We start from the raw sequence: 21,283 nt of genomic DNA, 5'->3' as shown, positions 1-21,283 counted from the left end.
TTTTATCATTGTTAAATGTAAATAAAGAACTCAGATTCATAGAACCTTAGATGAAAATCAGGTTTTCTTCTTCTTGGATTTCATACTTCAGAATGCTCTGTAAAACATAAATATTAAGTGAAAGTTGTATTATAATCTCTTACCTCTCTAATTTAGAGAAAAGAAATCAGATGAGTGTTGATCATTTCTCCAAGATATATAGGGGGTGGGACCTAGGTAGGTTTTGAACTCTTGCTAGTTATGTTTCTTCATCAGTAGGAAAACAGATCACTAGGAAAAAGATGTTCATTGATGGATCCTCTATTACACAAACTGATACATTGAGAGAATAGCTGCAAAACATTACCTTATACGGTTTGCAGATCCTCCATTGTGTTATTTGTATAGAACTTTCTTCATTTCTGTTGTAGATACTTTGAATAGCAGGTATCTCACTTGAAAGTATTGATGCAGTAATATTGCATTGTGATGAAAATATTTTTTTTCTCCAAACTTACATCTAAAGGGTTTCTTTGTAAATTGAAGTAAGAGGCCAATCATCATGCTTCAGAAAGTTTGTCATATCCTCTTAAATTTTATCAGAACTGAAAACTAAGTAAATCATGAACCTTAATTTCAAAGGCAATGGATTTAGAACTGCAATCTATGTTTCAGACCCTCTGCTCTCTGAGATTTTGCACTGTTTCTTTCAAAATCACCTGTGCAAGAAGAAAAATAAAAGTAATGAAGGATGTTAAGTGCATGAGGTATCAACACCCTTTTATAAAACCACATTTAGCAGAAAAAATAAATGAAATGAAGACACTGGAATGCTTAAGAAAATTCCCTCTCTATGCATCTACAGTTACATATTTGTTTAGCCAAATCTGCCACCATGTAAAGTCAGCAGAGTGTAAGCCTATTAAGAGAACTACTCACAATGTTCAAAAATGTAGCCTACCTGTATGTTTTTGGAAAATCAGAACACAAAGAGTCAGAGAAATTGAACAAATACAGGATAATTCTAAAACATGAACTGGAAAAAAAAAAAAAAAAAAAGTTGTACAGCTCCAGTAAGTTGTGCATTAAAATAAAATTTTGGAATATGCTGAACTCCAAACCTAGGGCACCAAAATTTATAAAGGATTGAAGAATAATGACTAATGAATTAGTCAAGGTCGCAAAGACATTTCCTCTGCCTGACATTTACTAATTGTTTGATCTTACACTGATACAATCCTGAAGTACTATATTAATTAATATACTTTAAAATACCAAAAATGTGACTTCATGAATGAGTTACATGTGAAAACTGGAAACTAAGATAGAAAATTCTTCAGATACTTGGTAGACATAATCATATGTCTAGTTGCACACATATAGTCAGAACAGAGAACAGAGGTATCCTGGTAGAGCAGTTCCAGGATTTGGAGTTTGTGGTGATTATGTAACTATGACCTCATACTGTGAAGTTGTAACTAAAGAGTTAACACAAGTGACTGGTAAATAAATAAGAAACTAGCTAGTAAGCAAATAGATGAGACTTTAATTCCATGTTTGGTGCTGATAAGATCAATATTGGAACGTCATATCCAGTCTTGACTTTCATGATTTTAAAAATATTGAAAAGCTGGGAGAGAATTCTGAAGAGCCTGAAAAGTATATGTGAGGGCTGAGAGACAACTTTACAGAAAAAAAAAAAAAAAAAAAAAAGTTGGTTCTCTTATCAAACAGATGCTTGAGAGTCTTTCTTGACTTAAAAAAAAAAAGAGTAGAAAGACGCACAAATATATCTCATGTCAGATAGATCAGATCAGATAAATTCAGATCAGATAAGTGAGCCCTTCTATATCAAGGGTAAACAAGATTCACCACTAAAATCACAAACAGCAGTAGATTTTCCACTTGTCAAAACTTTGAAAACAACTATTTTTCCTAAATTTCCTAAAATAAATTTATGATTCTTTATTTAAAAAATTTGTTTAGCTTTTTCAAAATAAAATGTTCTTTACTACTCTTTTCAAAGTTTTCTAAAAACTTGTGTCAATTTCAAAATAAAACCATTATCAAAACAAAACTGTTTTTTTCATTATTAAAATATTTAAACACATATTTTTGCTTTCCTAGATAATCTTCTATTTCCTCTATCTAGCTCTTACTTGCATAATTTTATAGAAATAAATTACTCTATCTAAATTTAGTAGTGGAGTAACTGCATGGATTCTCTGATTTGGACTACTTCAGATAAATAATTGCTTCTGTCAAATAAAGCACTCTGTTTATCCCTACTGCTTTAAAATCTGTGAATTTGTGTGCATATGTGTGTTGACTCTGACCACGACACAGAACATTTGATTGAAACAACAGGTCATGGATTTCTTTAAATATGGAAAGCAGGTGTTCTTTGCCAGAATACAAAGGGCTTCTTCTTATAATACTCTCAAATGCTCATGAAACGTGGGTATGCCACGTCTTGTGGTATTGTAAACAACAACTTTCTTCCCTCCAAATTAATAAAACGTAACAAATTTAAGACCTTGTCAGCTTGATAACCCCACTGTTTTGTGTTTCTGCGTATATTCACTCAGATGTATGTGGAAATACAGATGCCTTTTTACAGTTTGGTTACCATCCCAGTGACCTTAGGATTGGCTTATGCAGGTTTAATCTAAGCTTTATTAATTGCTGTTTGGAAGAGGCAGGGATTTAAATAAAAGAGTGATTGCTGTTTTAACAGCAAAAGATAATCACTTGCTATTCACAGAAGTTAGAAGGATAATAGAGAAAACTTAATTTACCAAGACTTCTACATGTCTCTATATTTGCTCACACCACCACTAACTCCAAAAGAAGCCAAAGAATTTAAATATAACTATTAAAGAGTGCACTAGCATTAATTAAATTTGGAAATTAAGTTTATAAGTGCATGTTTAGGAAAACTAGACAGAAAGAAACTTAAAGATGGCAATGCTGATACACAGTCATCACACCTCCTCAGCAAAAGGATAAAATAATCTATTTTTGTGGGATTACAGCCCAAAAGTGTTTTGCATTAGCATTTTGCATTTCTTTAATGCAGGTCCTAATGAATTTAACTTCTCATGTCTTTCATTAAACTCAATATCCTTTCATGGACAAAAAGTGTAGCACAATTTATACGTCAAATGAAGAACCTAAATTATTAAAATCTAAAAAAAACTGTAAAGGTGTACCAAAATGCAACAAATATTACTACTACTCCAATTATAGAGATAATAATACAGTCTCAACACAAAACAATGTGATTAATGGTACTACAGTTAAAAGTTGTTAGACGTCAAAATCTCACATTATTTCCTCTCTTTTTGTGTGTGTTATTCTCATCCATCCACTGCTCTTCTTATCTTAAGATCAACAGATTATGTCAAGGGAAGAGGCTTGGAAAGTTGGCAGAACCATGGGGTCTCCAGCAGGAGGGTGATATTAATGACAGAGACATGAGATGTTGCTACCAACAGCTTTCCCTTCCTCCTCACTCTTGTGTCCACTTGAGCACATACTTCTGGAGTTTTTTAATGCATTTTAGACCTTGCTCTTTTTTTTAACATCATGTTACAGCCAACTTTTGCATATGGTGCATCGTAAATGTTAGATAATTATTCTTCTACTTTTTTGTTACTCAAAAATGGTTTTGTCCACCTACTAAGTTGGTATTACTTTCAGTAACTGACCTCATGCATATTCATAGAGCCTCTGTTATCAGCCTGTGCCTACAGCTACAAAGCCCCTGCTCTCAACCCAAGCCTGCAGTCATTTATGCAGCATCATAGTTATACTGGAGAAATAATTCACTCTTACAGAGCATAATTAGTTGTTATGACTACTAGCATCAAAAATATTAATGATTGGATTTACTCCACATGTTTAAAGAAAGATAAGTAGAACTAAAACAAACTAGATGACATCCACTTCATTATTAAGCCATTTTGTTACAACTAAAAAAGTTAAAACAAATTCCAATCAAGCCAAAATAGTCCAGGAAAAGCAAGCATGACAGCCACAGGCCTGCTGTTCACTTAACACAGAGCCAGTGGTCTGATAGCAGCAACATATTCTCTGCATTTCTGGACTACAAGGATACTCTTTTTATTACTTTTCCTGCAGAAAGCGGATTTGTTACAAGAATTCAAGGGCATTTTTTTGTGCATCCTCTGTACCTGAATGTCTGAATTTGATATCTAGATCAACAAACCTCAGTCCTCTTTTTGCTGGCTTCTGGTGCAGACACACTATATATTGTGAGCATTCCACGGAATAGGCCAGAAAAAATGGTTCTCCAAATACTCTACTGTGGAGCACTGTCTCCTGGGAACTAGCAGAAAGGCACTGCTTTAAATATTTATGAAGTGAACTTGTAAGAGTATTTGGAAAGTGCATGCCATCAATTCAGTCTTGCTTAGGTAAAGATCTGGGCAGAATGTCCTGCAACTAACAGGGCTTTTCCATTACTAACAACATTTTCAAGTGATGACAAGAGAAACTTGCAAAATCAGAAATTCAATAACCTCCTCCATATGTCTGAGCAGAAAAGAACTAGAACCAGAAGGAAATTAAAATTCATAGTGTTTCCTATCTTTACTTCAATATTTGCAACCAGCAAAAAAAAGCATTACAAAACAGGGTACAAAACTTTTCCTACAGACTGTTCTTGACATCTACAAAGTTTACATGAAACTGTGCAGGATGAGCCAAAAGACTGCAGATCGGTAACTTTGAGGCAGATGCTACCTTAAATATGGCAGCCATGCATTACCATATTGAGCCTTTTTGCAGAAATCTCTACATGCAGAGGGTTCATTAAGGCCAAATGTTGGAATGAATATAGGTCTATAGAAAAAAAAATGTAGCAAGGTTTGTGGAGAAGGCTGGAGCTATCAGTCAGGGTGATGTATGTGATGCTAGACAGATAAGGTACAAATCATGAAAGGATAATTGATTTCTTGATAGCACAAAAACACTTAGCTGTAGCCTTTTAATACAGTGCCAAATGAAGAATGAATTAGAGTTAGTAAGGACAGGAACTTATCCCTTTTCTCTAAAAAATCCCTTTTCTTTTTTTGTCTATTCAAAACCATGAGGTTGTTTATTAAAAAAAATGTAGAAAATAAATATCACTGACACAATCAAAAACTTTTATTTGATCTAAGCATCACGCAAATATTCCATTTAAACAATTCTCAAGCTGCTAATAATATCTCATTAAAACGATGCTCCAAAAGTTGAGTCTGCTGGGGATTAAGATGCAGTTGGATTGTCTAATCACATTTTTTCTGTCTGTTTGACAAGGCTTTATAAAAGATTTTGTAGCATTCATGAAGCAGGAAAACAAGTTTCTGTACTTGACATTAAACAGATGTCATTGTTTTGTAACAGCACAAGAAGTTCAAGGTAAATCTTTCACTGTGAACACTTGATAAGGTTGATAAAAAAAAAAAAAAACTTAGTCTATCTAAGAAGTTTAGGCAATATTTTCAAAACATTCAATATTTTCAGAATTCTTCATTTTTGCTTACCTGTCTTGGAAGCAATCAATTCTCTGAATTTCCTTAACTGAGAATTCTGGAAAGTAATTAAATTTAAACTAAAATGAAGCAAAACTATTTCCTTTGCAAAAAATGTCAGTAAAGCAAAGCACATGCATTTCCATTGGGGTTTCACTTTGTTCCTCTCACATTTTATCCTTATTCTGAATTTCTGGGGCCCACTTCTGATCTACAGTATTCAGCTATGTTGGTATGAATATGTCCTAACTTATTACAAATCTAACAGAACTGTACCAGTTCGGATACAGCTCAAAGTGAGCCTCAGATAAAGACCCAATTGATGTAAAATATTGGTTATTCATGAGAAAATTGACTATTTTAAAATAGTTTAAGCTTGGCATGTATTTTTATTCTAAACTGAAATTCCCCCAAAAAGCCAGTCTTTTCCAACTGAGTCACAAGGGAATTACAGAGGACACAAGTTTTAATATAACAGGCTCTTCTTTCCTTCTTTTTTCCTTTTCTTCTATTTGGTAAGTGCTTACAGGGGGCAATAGGAGTTAAAGTTCCTTCACACATCTCATAAATCACAGGTGAACTAAAGAGAGCACAGTTCTATTACACAAGCTGAAGAAAGCATTCAATGTCTGTCGCCTTTAATATAAGACATCACAGAAGTCCTTCAAAAATCAGTATATTCTCAGACTGACAATTGGCTGAAACAGTACTTAAAATCAGAAAGAAATGCTTTATTTCACAGTAGAGGGGACATGAATTCTAACAGCTTGAACTTTTAACTACTTCCTTTTAATAACCTTCACCACTATTCTCCAGTCATTTTTTGAATGAGCTGAGAAAAAAAAAAATGCCAGCCTCAGCACTTAAATTAAAGCTGTGGTTTAAGAACTGTTTTCCTTCAACCCTGAAATACAGTCTACCTAATTATTGTCATCACTGTGCTTTTTCCTTTAAAAGGAAATAGTGACCCTTCCTGTAGCTGACACCGAAAGAGCTTGGCTGCCCACAGTGGCAGCTTTGCAGCATGTACCATTCAAAGAAGCACAAGTTAGAATTCACTGAGAGGGGAAAAAAAAAAAGTACAAAATTAACCATGAAAAGCATATATCTGCCCCAAGTCTTGGCAATGCTGTATTCAAACTGTGGTGTGGGAGACCCAGCAACAGGTGATGGAAGCTAACCTTGGTCCCCAACAGTAGCTGGTTTATAATAGGGGTGATGCCCTCAATCTCTGAGGAACGGATTTGTGTGGCATCACTCACAAGCACTCTTCAGGAGCAAGTGTGCAGTACTACTCTGGTCCTAAAGAAAACTAAAAACTCCTGCAAAGGTAAGATGAGCTTGAACAATCCAGTTAAATGAATGTAAGAATAAGAAGCAGGATTAAATATGGGAGGGTGCCAGTTCGATGCAGGGGTCAGGAAATGGTCTGCCTTTCTTCAGAGCTGACTGATGCTGGGGAAATCCATTAAATGCTTGATGTTTTGATTAGAAACTTGTCCAGATACCTCTTGCAATTTCCACCACCACCACCCCCAAATTACTACAACATCACTGTCCGGAAAAAAAAATAAGGAAACAGCAATACTTGCAAATGTGCATTCTGTTCTCTGTTTCATTTCTTATAATGTTGTCTATGCTCTGCTGGAGGCTTTTTCTAAATCAAGTTCACAGAGGAGAAAAACATGGATATTAATTTGGCTCCAGCAGTTCTCACATCTTTTTTCTTCCAAAACAGAGATGTTTTAAGCAAACCATTAGAGGAAAAGATCTTTTTGTGCTGGACCAATAGCCCTGAATGTTCAATTTTTGAGGTGACTACTTTTCACATTGTGGTGAACTCTTAGCCATTGGGGTATCTGCAGAAAATAAATACAAAAATCTAATGGTGAGAATATTCACAGACTTAGTAAAATTTTATGAAATAGTTATCCAGACATAAATTCAAAAATTTTAAAGGGGAAACTGATTCTAGTAATTTTATTTATTCCACAAAGTACTTGTGGATTTGTATTTTTCAAAAAAATTGGACAAACAGGTAATAATGTCATGATTGCATGACACAGCACTTTGGAAGTGTCCCTTAAGATATTCTTACCCACATTTTTTGTTGTTTTTACAACAGATTGGTACTTTTGTTCACACCCTGACCCATAAATATCTGTGCAGTCACAGATATGCAGAAGTGATATTCCACAGTATGGGTACAGGAATGAGCTGCAGGATGTGGCAGAATATGACCTTAAGCAAACATGAGTGCTGTAGGTTTTGTATTACAAAGTCTCCCCCCCAAAAAAAAAAAGTCATGAAGCCTAGGAAACAATTTAAAATACAGAACAGTTCCTTCAGCTGATGTAAATCACTGTAGCCTGAGACTACCCAAGGATTTCAATTTATTTTGCCCCAGATTTTAAGCTAATAGAGCTTATTCCAATATACAAACTGAAAGAGCTTATACTGAGCTTATTCTGATAGAGCTGAATTCTGACAGAGGCTGAGAAAACACCACTGGACTGAGATCTCAAGTATTTCTCATCACAGAATCACAGAATTGTTGAGTTTGGATGGGGCCTCTGGAGTTTATCTGGTCCAACCACCCTGCTCAAGCAGAAACATCTAAAGCAAGTTGCCCAGGGCCATGTCCAGATGGCTTTTGAAAAATATCCAAGTACGGAGACTCGACAACCTCTCTCAGCAACCTGTTCCAGTGCTCCCTTACCCACACAATAAAGTGCTTCCTGATGTTTAGACAGAAGACTGATTCAGTCAACTTACAGTGCATGGTCAAAGATTTAACATATAGAAACACCTAGAAGTTATAACACTCTAAAAACAATTCTCCTATTTCTTCTTTTTTTTTTAATTTGCATTTAAACCCAGAAGTCCTTCTTTGCCATTTTGATGACTGTATAGAATCATAGAATGGTTTGGTTTGGAAGGGACCTTAAAGATCATCTAATTCCAACCCACTTGCCATAGGCAGGATCACCTCCCACTAGACCAGGTTGCTCAAAGCCCCATCCAACCTGGCCATAAACACTTCCGGGGATGGGGAATCCACAACTTCTCTAGGCAACATGTTCCAGTGCCCCACCACCTTCTGAGTAAAGAATTTCTTCCAAATATCTAATCTAAATCTTCCCCTTTTAGTTTAAAACCATTACACCTTGTCCTATCACTATGCTTCCTGACAAAGTGTCCCTTCCCAGCTTTCCTGTAGGCCCTCTCTACATACTGGAAAGCCAGTATAAGATCTCCCCAGACGCTTCTCTTCTCCAGGCTGAACAACCTCAACTCCTCAGCCTGTCTTCACAGGAGAGGTGCCCCAGCCCTCTGATCATCTTCATGGCCCTTCTCTGGATTCATTCTAACAGCTCCATGTCCTTCTTAGACTGGAGGCCCAAGAGTGCAAAGTACTCCAGGTGAGGTCTCACAAGAGCAGAGTAGAGGTGAAGAATCACGTCCCTCGACCTGCTGGCCATACTTCTTTTGATGCAACCCAGGATACAGTTGGCTTTCTGGGCTGCAAGCATACAATGCAGTCTCACGTTGATCTTCTGATCCACCAACACCCCCAGGTCCTTCTCCTCAGGACTGTTCTCAATCCATTCTCCACTCAGCCTGTATTTGTGCTTAGGATTGCCCCAGCCCAGATGTAGGACCTTGTATTTGGCTTTGTTGAACTTCTTGAGGTTCACATGTCTTTCAAGCCTGTCCAGGTCCCTCTGGATGGCATCCCTTCCCTCCAGTGTGTCGACAGCGCCACACAGCTTGGTGTCATCAGCAGACATGCTGTGGGTGCACTCAATGCCACTCTCCATGTGTACTGGGTCTGGCTGGAATGGAGTTAACTTTCCCTTGTAGAGGCCCATATAGTGCTGCGCTCTGCACTTGTAGCTAGAACAGCCCTGATATTAAACCAAGGGTTGGTCTATTGGTGAACAATATTGGCACATCAAGATCCCCTCCCAAACCCCCAGAGCCAGTAGGCTAGGGGTAGGGAAGAAGTAGGGAGGGTACATCACCAGGGCAGCTGACTTAAACCAACAAAAGGGATATTCCATACCATATTATGTCATACTCAGCAATAAAAGGTGGGAAAGGGGAAGGAGGAGGAGGAGGGTTTTTGTTATGAAAATATCTGTCCTCCTAAACTGCTACACATATCAAGACCTTGTGTCCCAGGACCTGGCTGAACATCGCTTGTTGATGGGAAGGAGAGATATTTTTTTCTCTCTCTCTGTGTTTTTGCGTGCTCTTTGCTTGTTGTTTTTTTGGTTTGGTTTGGTTTGGTTTTTCCCCTCTTCCTTTTCCCTCTAATTAAATTATCCTTATCTCAACCTGTGAACCTTTTGTGGTTTTTTTTCTTCTCATCATACTTTCTTCTCCCCCTCTACTTCTGAGGAGGGGGACTGAGAGAGCAATTGTGATGGAGTGTAGCTGCCTAACAAGGTAAAACCGCCACTCCATGTCACTGACAGAGATGTTAAACAGCACCAGTCCCAGTACTGACCCCTGAGGAACATGACTCATTACTGATCTCCACTTGGGCATCAAGCCATTAACCACAAAATTTTGAGTGCAACCATCTATCCAGTTCCTTACCCACTGAGTCCTCCATCTGGCAAATCCATGTCTTTCCAATTTAGAGATAAGGATATCATGCGGGACAGTGTCAAATGCTTTGCACAAATCCAGGTAGATGATGCCAGTTGCTCTTCACCTATCCACCAATGCTGTAACCCCATCATAGAAGGCCACCAGATTTGACAGGCCCGATTTGCCCTTAGTGAAGCCATGTTGGCTGTCACCAATCATCTCCTTATTTTCCATGTGCCTTAGCACAGTTTCCAGGAGGATCTAATCCACGATCTTGCCAGGCACAGAAGTGAAACTGACTAGCATGTTGTTCCCTGTGTCTTCCTTTTTCCCTTTTTAAAAATAGGGGTTATGTTCCCTCTTGGAGTCAGTAGGAACTTCACTAGACTGCCAAGACTTCTCAAATATGATGGATAGCAGCTTAGAAACTACATCCACCCCTTCCCTCAGGACCCATGGATGTATAAACCAAGAATAGCTCCATTACTAACTACAGTTTAAAACCTATGTCAAAATAAGGCTCAAAGATGACCTGTTTAATCCATATCTTTTTCTCTTTTTTCTTATTTCACCTAGAATTTAATGTGTATTCACAATATTTTTAAAATTTAATATAAGATTTTCTTTAAAAACAAAAATCACAAGATAGCAAAAGCTCTATTCAGCTCTTGTCTTGTTTTCAATCTCAGAACCCCTAAACCATTTTTCACTATCATCGTTGGTTATGCTTGCTTTACTTCAGGGCAGGTTTTAATTAAATACTCACAATATTTGCTGTAAAAACATTCCATAATTTCTGTGGTGGCTAAAATAAGATCATAGTCATCCAACCTGTACTTCAGTGAAATGTTTAATTATCTCTCTACAAAACAGGCGAAATCATAAAACATACCTTCTAAAGGAGATAACAAGCTTTAATTCAGGATGTTTACAACCAAGGGGAATCATATTAACTGCAGATGTTAATTTACCATAACAAGACAGGTCTACTGCTAACTACTCCTTCTTTTAAAAAGAAAAACATTTGAAATAATTATTTTAACTGCAGGTGTTGGTAATGGCTCAGCAGGAACAAAAGTATCATTTAAAACCCATCCTGTCTTTCGGCTGTGTTTACAACCACAGCTTTATTCATTCTAACAATAGACAAAACATTACTAAAAGCAGCTTGTTTACCCACTTGTCAACAGCAGAAATGCATCATTTTGGGGCCATGGTCCTGCAGTATGTTTGTTGTTCTGACTCAAAAGCCTGTCAACTGTTCTGATTGAAATTATCATAGCCAAAACCTAAGGGCAGAGAATATTTTTCCCCCTTTTCTAGCTCATTATATTATCCACTCACTTACACTATGCTCTGAAACTAAAAATTGTCAATGTTAGTCCATGGATTTTTACTTTAGGATTTGGTTTTAGTTTCATTCTGGTTAACATGAAAATGACTTTGGTAGTCTCATGGAACACTATCTGTAACCCAACAATAACTGGGAACCCAGAATATTATTTATATTCCTCATCCTTCAATGCAAGGTCTGCCACAAATCTATTATTTATATGCCTATCCTCAGCTGCTCAGCATTTTAAAGTATTTTTTCACATAAGTTATAAATGTCAGAAAGTATTGTCTAAATTTTGAAGACTTCTATTGTTAGGCAAGATTCATCGTTAACTTTATTTGACTTTTACTAGATATGATATTAATTTCCTTGATACCTGTAAGCATTCAAATTTCATGCATGTTTGTTTGGACTTTTGCAGGTGAATAGCATAATGTCAATCTTAATAAGAATATTAAATAGCAACAACAATAGAATTAGAAATAATACATTGGCACATTAATTCTTCCTCACAGGTTTCTACATAAAATTTATTTCAATTTAGAAAATCAAAATTGGACTTATCATTGAAGTTAACTTTTTATATCCTTAAGCCAGCATTTGAAGACCAAGCCATGTCTTTTCCGTTTCACACCTCATAATCAACAATATAAAATTTGCACTTAATAAGAAAATGCAAAAGTAAAACAAATCTACAGTTTATTCTTCCACAGATATATTGGTCTACAGTGAGTACAGTACTAATGGTATGAAGTTGTCAGTAAACCTAGGAGATATAAGCTGGCAAACAAGTGTTAAGAAATTACATTACTGAGCTTTTAAATACATATACATATTATGAAGAAAAAAAATCTAAACCATTTTAGAAATGTGATGGTTTGTATTTCTGCACAATCAAGAAAACACAAACCCAGCACAAACCTTGTCTCATTCTCTTTGCATTTTACACTACCTAAAATCTGATTTTGATCTTTATCCCTTCTATGCTATAATTCTGTTTTTTATTAAGAAATACATGGAAGTAGAAGTAATTTCCAATCCTGGCAGAACAAAATTCACATTAAAATGAATGTGATATATTCTACATTGGGTGCACTTTTGGATGATTATTCTCACAGCTTATTGAAGTGACTCAAAGAGAAATTAATCAGTTACTAACAGTGCTATGGTAGTTGAATCAATGATTTTGCTTGCTCTTCAGGATGTCAAATTTAAACAGAATAAATAAAGATTGTTGGAGTCCACTGTATTCTGCAGTCCCTGTGGAACCTCTTGTTCTCTCCTTCTCTCATCGTTATTGAAAAACAGGGATAATTTCTGCACTGTTTTTACACAGTGTGGGACATTCATCCCCTCCTTCAATAGTCCTGGGTGTGCCATTCTGTTTGCCTAATTCAACTCATTGATCGCTTTGGGAAAAAGTGGAATGATTCAGTAATCAGAATCTCTACTACCTCCTGCTAACCTGGATGCATTCCTAAACAGTTCTCATTATGGACTTCAATCACATCTTGCATTCCCAGAGATGATACCCTAGTCTCTTAACAGGTGGACACATCTGTTCTGCTCTGACAAACTCAACTTATGGTGACTGTGTTTTGAAATACTTGCACAATTTATTCCAAATACTGTGCACATCTGTTCAGATCTAATATTAACTTGAAATTATGACTTAGTTAAATAAAAAAAAGACATTTGTATATTATTCAGTAGTTGCACAAATATACATGCTTAGAATATTGTAAGAGACCTTCATGTTTTCTGACCATTAGTTTTGTTATAGCAACTGAGGTCACCATCTTCCTTATTTTGAGAAACTAGTAAATACAGATTGCAATGATACCTGAAAAATAACCACCTGCCAACAAACAGAAAAATCATTCAACATATGAGGAAGTTCTTATTGTAAACAGAATAGCTAGTATGCTTGAACACTGTGACAGCAAGAAAATAAAAAAGGAGAGAAGGAGGGAAGAAAAAGGGAGGGAGGGAGGGAAGGAGGGCGTAATAAAACAATGAATTATCCTATATATTCTAATATTTTCTGAAATCATAGAAGTATATGGTATGTAAATAAACATGTCTTCATAAAGAAGCAAAGGATGGACAAGAGACTAGAGAGTATGAAGGGTCAGAGTGTACCTATCATGGTCTCCAGAGAAAACAGACTTTTTTCTAGGAATACTTTCAGAGAAAGATCTGCATTGTTGTTGTTCTTTATAATAATTAGGGAGGACTTAACATTATAGCAATCATTTGGTAATTTCATACGTTTTCCCATTTTAAAATATCCTCTGAGAATAGTGTGAAAAGTCTGTGAAAACTCACATCTGTGGGCTTTATTTGGGCTTTTTATTTTTTTTATATTTTTTTGGCTTTTTTTGTTGTTTGGGCTTTCATTTGCTATTTGAAGTTTTGAAGCATGAGCATGAGTCTGATTCACCAAGACAGCTCATACAGGTCAATTATTACTTTGGAGATCAGATGGAATTAAATCTAGATAGAATTAAATAAGAATTTAGGTTTGTGCTATACCAACCTGCCATTTTATGTGCACAAATAAAGAAATGAAAACCTAAGAAATATCACTTTTGTTGTTGTTCTGCTCTGGAGGCAGTTAAAATCCCAGGGCACTTAAGATTTCAGCAATAAAATTCTGTATTTGCCCAAGACTGCCTTCATTTTCAAAAGGTTGGGTGTCTGCTATTTAAATTCTATTCAACTCTGCAAACTAAACATTTCTCTATTTCTCTCACTTAAGAGAGACTCATCTAAAACAAGTCTAGTAGATCGCATCTGGCATAAAATACCCTATAACACTACTATTATATTACTATATAATTATAGTTCCATAGAACATTTATATAAATACAATGTTATCTATAACAGATAAACATTTTGCAATGAAGAAAAGTAACAAGTATGAATCAATGTCTCTTTATTCCAGCTGCAATGGCTCCTGCCTGGAAAGAACTACATTCAGGTACTGACCTGTGCTTCAGTGGATATATAAACATTGTCTGATTGCATAACATGAAACAGACATAACCTTTTCTCCATAAGTTGAGTGGTCTCAACTTGATGTTACAAATTCATGTTAATAGTTGCTTTTGCTCTTTCTAATTATTCATGAAAGAAGAAACTGCTCCAACAGAAAAGCCCTCAAAGGTAATCTTGTGATGAGTGCACCAAAAGTATGAGTTTGATTCCTGCCACAGTAAGAGAGACTTCGTGCTATATTTCTCATCTTTCAAGTGTTGTATTGCCTAGGAGGCAGGCAGGCAGAATTACCAATGCACTGAAGAGGCTGGTATCACTCTCCTTTATGAAAAATAAATAGTCACTTACCTACCTTTGAGAGCCACAGCTCAGAATGGTGGATTTCAGATCAAAGGAGTAAGCTTGAAATCTCATTATGTCTAGAAAGAGCTCTCTAGATTATGTCTAGAAAGAGGCTGCCCACTCTGCAGCCATTTCCTAATTACTGTTCTCAGCAAACTGGCCTTTCTGCTAGGCAACTCATCAAGCCATATATCTTATAGGGAGTCAGATACCTCATTGAGATAGATGCATATTAGAAAGGTGCTAAAAAAATTCAGAGTTAACAAAGAGATCTTGAAGTCCTATTGGCAAGAGCCATTTTCAATCAGTTTGTCAATGATGAAGTTCTCTAATTGAGTTAACATTCTTATCTTTGAAGCATGTCAGAATCTATGCATATAAATCTCATATATCCCTAGATTTAAATAATTATTCCCTTTCTAAAAATCAGTGTTAGAAAATAAACGAGTTTTGAACAGTATCAGAGCCTTCTTATGAAGCTTAGGTCCAATTTTACTTACAATTCTGAACTACTGAACTTTTGTATGTTCAGATTCATTGAAATTCAAACCATACTCGTGGACCCACAATAGCCTCACTTTAAAAGCACATTCATTCAAATGTGAAGTTTTTACATTCTTCAGTGACATATGAATTACATTTGGTACAAAATTCTCAAGGTCTTCCTAATCTAGTTCAGAAAGTGAACCATCTAGAAAACATTCCACACACACGCACACACACAAAAAAAAAAAAAATTGGAACTTTCTGAAGAAGTTTTAGAACTTCTTCATTATTACCTACAGAAGAAAAATAACACTTTTTGAACAATTATTATTCATGGACCAAAAACTAACTCTTATCAAAGTCAATATCCAGAAAGGAAGGATTTTATTTATGGTATAGTAGAGCAATTCTGAGTGCACTCTCAAATTCTGAGAAAAGATATGAAGAAGAAATCCAGGTAAACTTTCTTTTTTACTTACCTTTTACTTTTTTTTTTTTTTTTTAAGGTAAGCAGAAATCTGGGGGTTTGAGAAGAAAAAAATGTGAGGTTGACGGGTCTCATCTCTTTTTTAATAGATTTGAGAACCTTTGCTTAGTGTTTTGTTTTGTTTTTTCCAAAATGATTGAGTTTCCTCAACAAGTTTTGGTATTCAGAATATTTCAGCCCTCCAAATCTGAAACCTACTTGGAAGGGCTCGAACAAGTTCATTTCCTGTAGATCTGCAGAAGTTGTCTAATGATTCCTTCCCATAACTAGTCAGAAAAATAGCTTAAAATCATCTACAGAATTATCTTCAGGCCACCTGGACTTTCATCTGCTACTGGAGTTCATCCATTACGCTATCTACTTTAAAGACCGATATTTCAAAATTGTATTTTTTTAATGAAAAATAGAGGCAAAATGACATCCGCCTAATCATGGCCAGGCCACTCTATTAGCACAAGAAATCCTAGAAAGTTGTCTGGCTTGATCAGTTGGCTCCAGGTGGCTGCAAAGGTGTGTTTGACTTCACATTCAGATGGTTTCATGTGCCAGTGCAAGGATCACCATCCTATATTCAAATAGCCCTTTCCTTCTTTGTTTTAATTTTGGCTGATTTAAACCTCAAAATTAAAATTTTGTGCATTTATATACACATAATATAAGGAAACTGACAAAACATTTTATAATTTATTATGCATTGCATGAAGAAAATACACCCTTTAAAAAGCAAGGCTTTTTAAAAACTAAATTTCACAAAAACAACATTCTGAAGAAGGAACTGACAACAAAAAAAACTAAAATCACTAAAAAAAAACTACGAATCAAGCACTTTTCCTTTTCCTTGTAAGTTTAAAATCTGTATATAAAGAATGCTCTATTACAAGTGAAAATGAAATCTGACAGAAGGATTGTTTCCCAAAGTCACAATCTCATTTCCCCCCACAAACACTTTTCACTTAGAAAGACAGAAAAATGCATATTAATAATTATGACTTGAGAGAGTTAGAAGAGTATTCACATATTCTAGATTTGTCCTGGATGTCTGTCAGTATGTCAGGTGATATGAGTCAACCTCTACAATGATTATAATGAGAAGGTACTTGAGAAAAGAAACCTTAGCATATACTTGACTTTACTTTTTTAGTACATCGAGTAAGTCATTTATATATATATGTACATACGTAATTATACACATTTACATACAATAAACTAAAAAATATATTTCATCCCTGATTTTTTTGACTAGGTGGAAACAATTTTAATATGCAATAATATTTTCAAAAGGGCCCTGATTTCCAACGTCCCATTATTACTTTGCAAATCAAATAAAGAAATCAGGTTCTAGACAAGGATTTCATCTTCCATGAAAAGTATCTCCTATTAAGGTTTTAAGACATCACTTAAAATTATAACAGAAAATCCAGTGCATATTCACTATCACAGACCATTATTTGAGTGAGAGAAAGCATTCCCATCTAATTCACATCTTTAATTTTCTGAAAATTTTAGAAATCTCAAACTGTTCCTTCACAACGATAGCATAATTTGTTCACATATAAAAGAAAGAAGATTCTTTTGGATTTCATAAATTGATCTGAAGTTTTGTCCCTATATTATCCATCTGTATGTATTTTTTCCAATATAAATTTGTTTACTCTTCCCGTCCAAATCATGCCAAAGATCAGAAGGTGTGTGTCCATACATAAGATATAAAAGAAGAAATGCAACTAATATTAAACTGACATCCAGTTTATACTAAAAAAAAAAAAAAAAAAAACAAAAAACTTTTATCTGATGATGAAATAAAATTGGACTAATAATACACTGGTATTTTTTGCATCAGTGGGATCCCTCAGCAGCAGTGAAAGGAAGCAGGCACTATTGTCTAACTTCAGTTATATTAAAGAAGGAAGAAGACAGATTATTTAGAATGGATCCATAATGCTGGAATTAAAATGGGAAAAGTTAAGTTCTCACTTTAAGGAACAACTTTCTGAATATGAGATTTTTTTCCTTTTTTTTTTTTTTTTTAATGTGCCATACCCTACCAACAGAAATTAATCTTTATCCCATGAAACACTCTGGCCAAAATTGCTACTGACTCTCATTGACCGATGTTGAAGATGAGATTTTAAAGATGTTCAGTAGTACAGTTCTCGGATTTGATCAGAAGGCTCATTATCTCATTTTTTCTTAGACTAGAGTTGTTCTTGGTACTTATTCTATGAATCATTTTTGGTAAGAATGAGGTTCACAGTGGGGACAAGCACCCTCATTTGTAGGTGCTTGCTTTAACTCAGACTGAAGATTAGTCAGTATAATAATGACTTTGACTTTTCAGTAGAATACTACTTTCTGATTGAGAATTCCCATATATTTGTCTTCTACCCATCTGGGAACTAGAAGACAAGTGAGCAGTAGTGTAAGGGTTAGCTAGCCATTTGTTACTCGAACACATCTTCAGACCTTAGATCTCAAACACTGCAGGGAATAACCTTGGATCAGCAGAAACCTAAAGTGGCTCATTGTGCTGTGTCTTTTCTATCTTTACTGTCTCAGAATCTTGGAAACTATTTGCTAATTTAATTTGTTGTGATTAATACATTGTTCCAGTGTTTCCTGCTGTTATAGTCTGCAGGAGAATTTAGTTATAATGATGGCTAAACTCAACAGCAAATTTTAACAACAGGAATTATAGCACCATTATGCAGAAATGTCTAGCAAATTATGCAATTGTATCTACGACAATATAAATCTCAGATATATTAAAACTCTCTTTGTTTCTTTGAAGCTGCTAGCCTGGGTGCCAGCCAAAATGTAAAATTCACAAAGGCAATTTATTTTATTATTTTATCCTATGGGCTTTTCTGAAGACTGTTAGCTGAAGCTCTAGGTCTTTATTAGCTCTGTTGATAAAAAAAAAAAAAATGTATTTGCTTACACAAACTGCATGCACATTGCAGGTTATAAGTAACATCCTAAATATGACTCAGATGTCTCAGAAATGTACTGCTAAGCATACATTCCAAAGCAATTTATAAGTGCATAAAATGTCAGGTTAGCAAATCTGAGGACATTTACAAAATGAGCAAAAGAAGTAGTAAATACTTATCAGGCATTGAATGAATATCAGGCATGAAAGGCACTTACCAAAAGGTACAAACAAAGGTATTTTTGCTCTAACAAACTTTTATGAGAAATGCACATGACTGCAAAAGGGTAAGAAAAGAGTACGTGACTGTAATATGAGTACACTGCAAACACTTTATAGTGTTCTAAATAATTTGCTAGGCATGTGACGCACGTTGCAAATAACAAGAGACAAACTTCAAAAGCTTTTCCAGCCTTCCACATGCAAACCAACCAAGCCCTTAATCAACTTCCTTCTCTCCGTTTTCCCTAATTCCCTTATCCTAAACTATTTAAGGCTTTGCTAATCCCTACAGCTTGAATTCACTGTTGTTTTTTTTCAGTCTCAAATTCTCTTTATTGCACTGTTCCCCTTTTAGCTCCAGCACTCCTTTCATCTTTTCTAATATTCCTACTTTAGGTCTTTAGCAGAGTCTGCAATGACTTTTCAGAGACTCATAGTGGCAGCTGTTGCAAAGTTATACTCCATGGGGTTCTCAGACTGCCATCCTCAAAATGCACTACATGTCCCAAAGAATGAAAGAATGCTTTCAGAAGATAAAATAGCTGACGTCTTCTCATCAGCCAATATGTCAGCTTTTTTTCTTCTTCTACCTCATGTTTTATCACCATCTGCTGGCAGAACTTCGTAACACTGCTCTTAGACTTCCTGGATCCTCCAGGCCTCTCAGCACTGAACTGGTTGAGAAACAGGGTTGATATGCAGTTGGTGGTCTTTCTTACTCATGGTACTTCTGCTGCAGGCATGCACCAGCAACATCACCTTCCAGAACAATCAATATCTAATTCTATATTGTATCTAATAATATCTATCTCCAGTGAGGACAAGTTCTCTTATTTTCAAAACAAAGCTGAATTAAATGAGTATAACCATAAACCGAACACCACAACCTTCACTCTCTTCTCCCAAAAGTTCCAGTTTTGAATTGCACATTTGATCACCTGCTGAACATGACCTGTTCGGGCTATGGTTTCCTCCTCCAGCCCAGACTTTACCAATTGCTAGTAGTATAGAAAATAGTGTATGCAGGGAAGTAAAAATAAGAAAGCCAAATGAAGGAATGTTGTTAGTAGGACAGGGCACTTGTAACAGAAATAAAACATATTGTTGAAAGAAAAAATATAAATAGGAAAGTTTTAAGTATAAAAATAGCTTGATCTTGTTTTATGGGCCTGTGCCAGGCATGATGTACGTGTAGGCTACTCAAACCACACATATCAACAAAATACTGTGTGGGTCTTTAATTTCAGATTGCTTTCCAATGCGGGGATCAAGGTAGGTTGCTAAATAGAGTTCACTTCTGTGGTAGCATTTTGACACAATGTTCTTGTGCTTGCTGCAATTAGAAAATAGCAAGTACTACTGTTCTCCAGGTAGTTGAAATTTAAACTTCTGAAACTATTTCTTAACAGACATATGCATTAACTTTTGGGGAGGGGGAAACAGCTGATTTTACTCACTTCATAAGTCATACATTACAATTATCTCCAAGGACTCATGGGCATGTCTACGCTCAAAATAAAAACAAACACATTCTTACAGAAGTGCCATGCTTCTAGAGTCTCTTGCAGAGACAATTATAAAGTACTATAAAAATTTATTGTAACAACTGTAATTTCTAATTTAGATTATAACTATTATAATTCATTATGAATATTATAAAAATGAAAAAGACGATTCAAATTCCTAAACAGACAAAGACTCTTTTGCTTAAATTTATCAATTATCACTCAGTAGAAAAAAGGCTTAGACAAATGTAGTTTTGTTTGTATCCATGTCTCTGTTTTAAAAAACTTAAACTCACTAGAAATGAGTAGGGCTTGGCAACAGCTATACAAGCCATAACATTCTCATTTCAAGAAACTTCATTTAACTTTATATACAGAGTGTGCTAGACACATTATAGCCTATCTATGGCTATAAAGATTTGGTTCATGTCCCAGAGAGTTTCTGCTCTCACTTGAAGACTTAATGAATTGAGTGATCAGAAAGAATACAGAATAAAGAAAACTGAGGTTTATACAATAGTATCTATATAGTTAACAATATGAATTTAGAATAATATTTATTATAAATTTGGAAGATGTATTTGGAAAGGAAACTCACACGATTCAACATGAAAATAGCTCCTAGTATTATAGCCTGTAAGTTGAATTCAAATTGAAAGTTATGCAAGGTCTTAATTAGATCAAAGACTTATTAAAATTGGAATCCTATTTTTTTCTTGACTCTTGCTGGATTATTGTTTTTCTCCAAAGAGGAGGTCATGTAATTATTGTACATGGCTTTTTACTGCTCCTTTGAGATTTCCAGGATATGAATAAATTAGTATTATTTAAAATTTCACATCATTGACACATTACTTC

The 21,283-nt window shown here is 35.3% G+C and overlaps 1 long non-coding RNA gene across 2 annotated transcripts in view; it reads right to left on the bottom strand.

The window, feature by feature from the left end:
* Positions 1 to 21,283, bottom strand: part of LOC308196724 — a 45,491-nt gene that overhangs the window by 11,252 nt on the left and 12,956 nt on the right. Inside the window, exon 1 of one of the 2 annotated variants that reach the window (XR_013952367.1) lies at positions 144 to 20,878. The exons of the other annotated variant lie outside the window; for it this stretch is intronic. This is a non-coding gene — a long non-coding RNA (uncharacterized lncRNA). Of the gene's footprint in view, positions 1 to 143; positions 20,879 to 21,283 lie in introns of those variants that run through there. 2 annotated transcript variants of the gene reach the window in all.

The sequence above is a fragment of the Anser brachyrhynchus genome, assembly GCF_964034855.1.
Source record: "Anser brachyrhynchus genome assembly, chromosome: 5".
NCBI classification, from domain to species: Eukaryota; Metazoa; Chordata; class Aves; order Anseriformes; family Anatidae; genus Anser; species Anser brachyrhynchus.
This window is presented reverse-complemented; position numbering and strand designations above follow the sequence as displayed.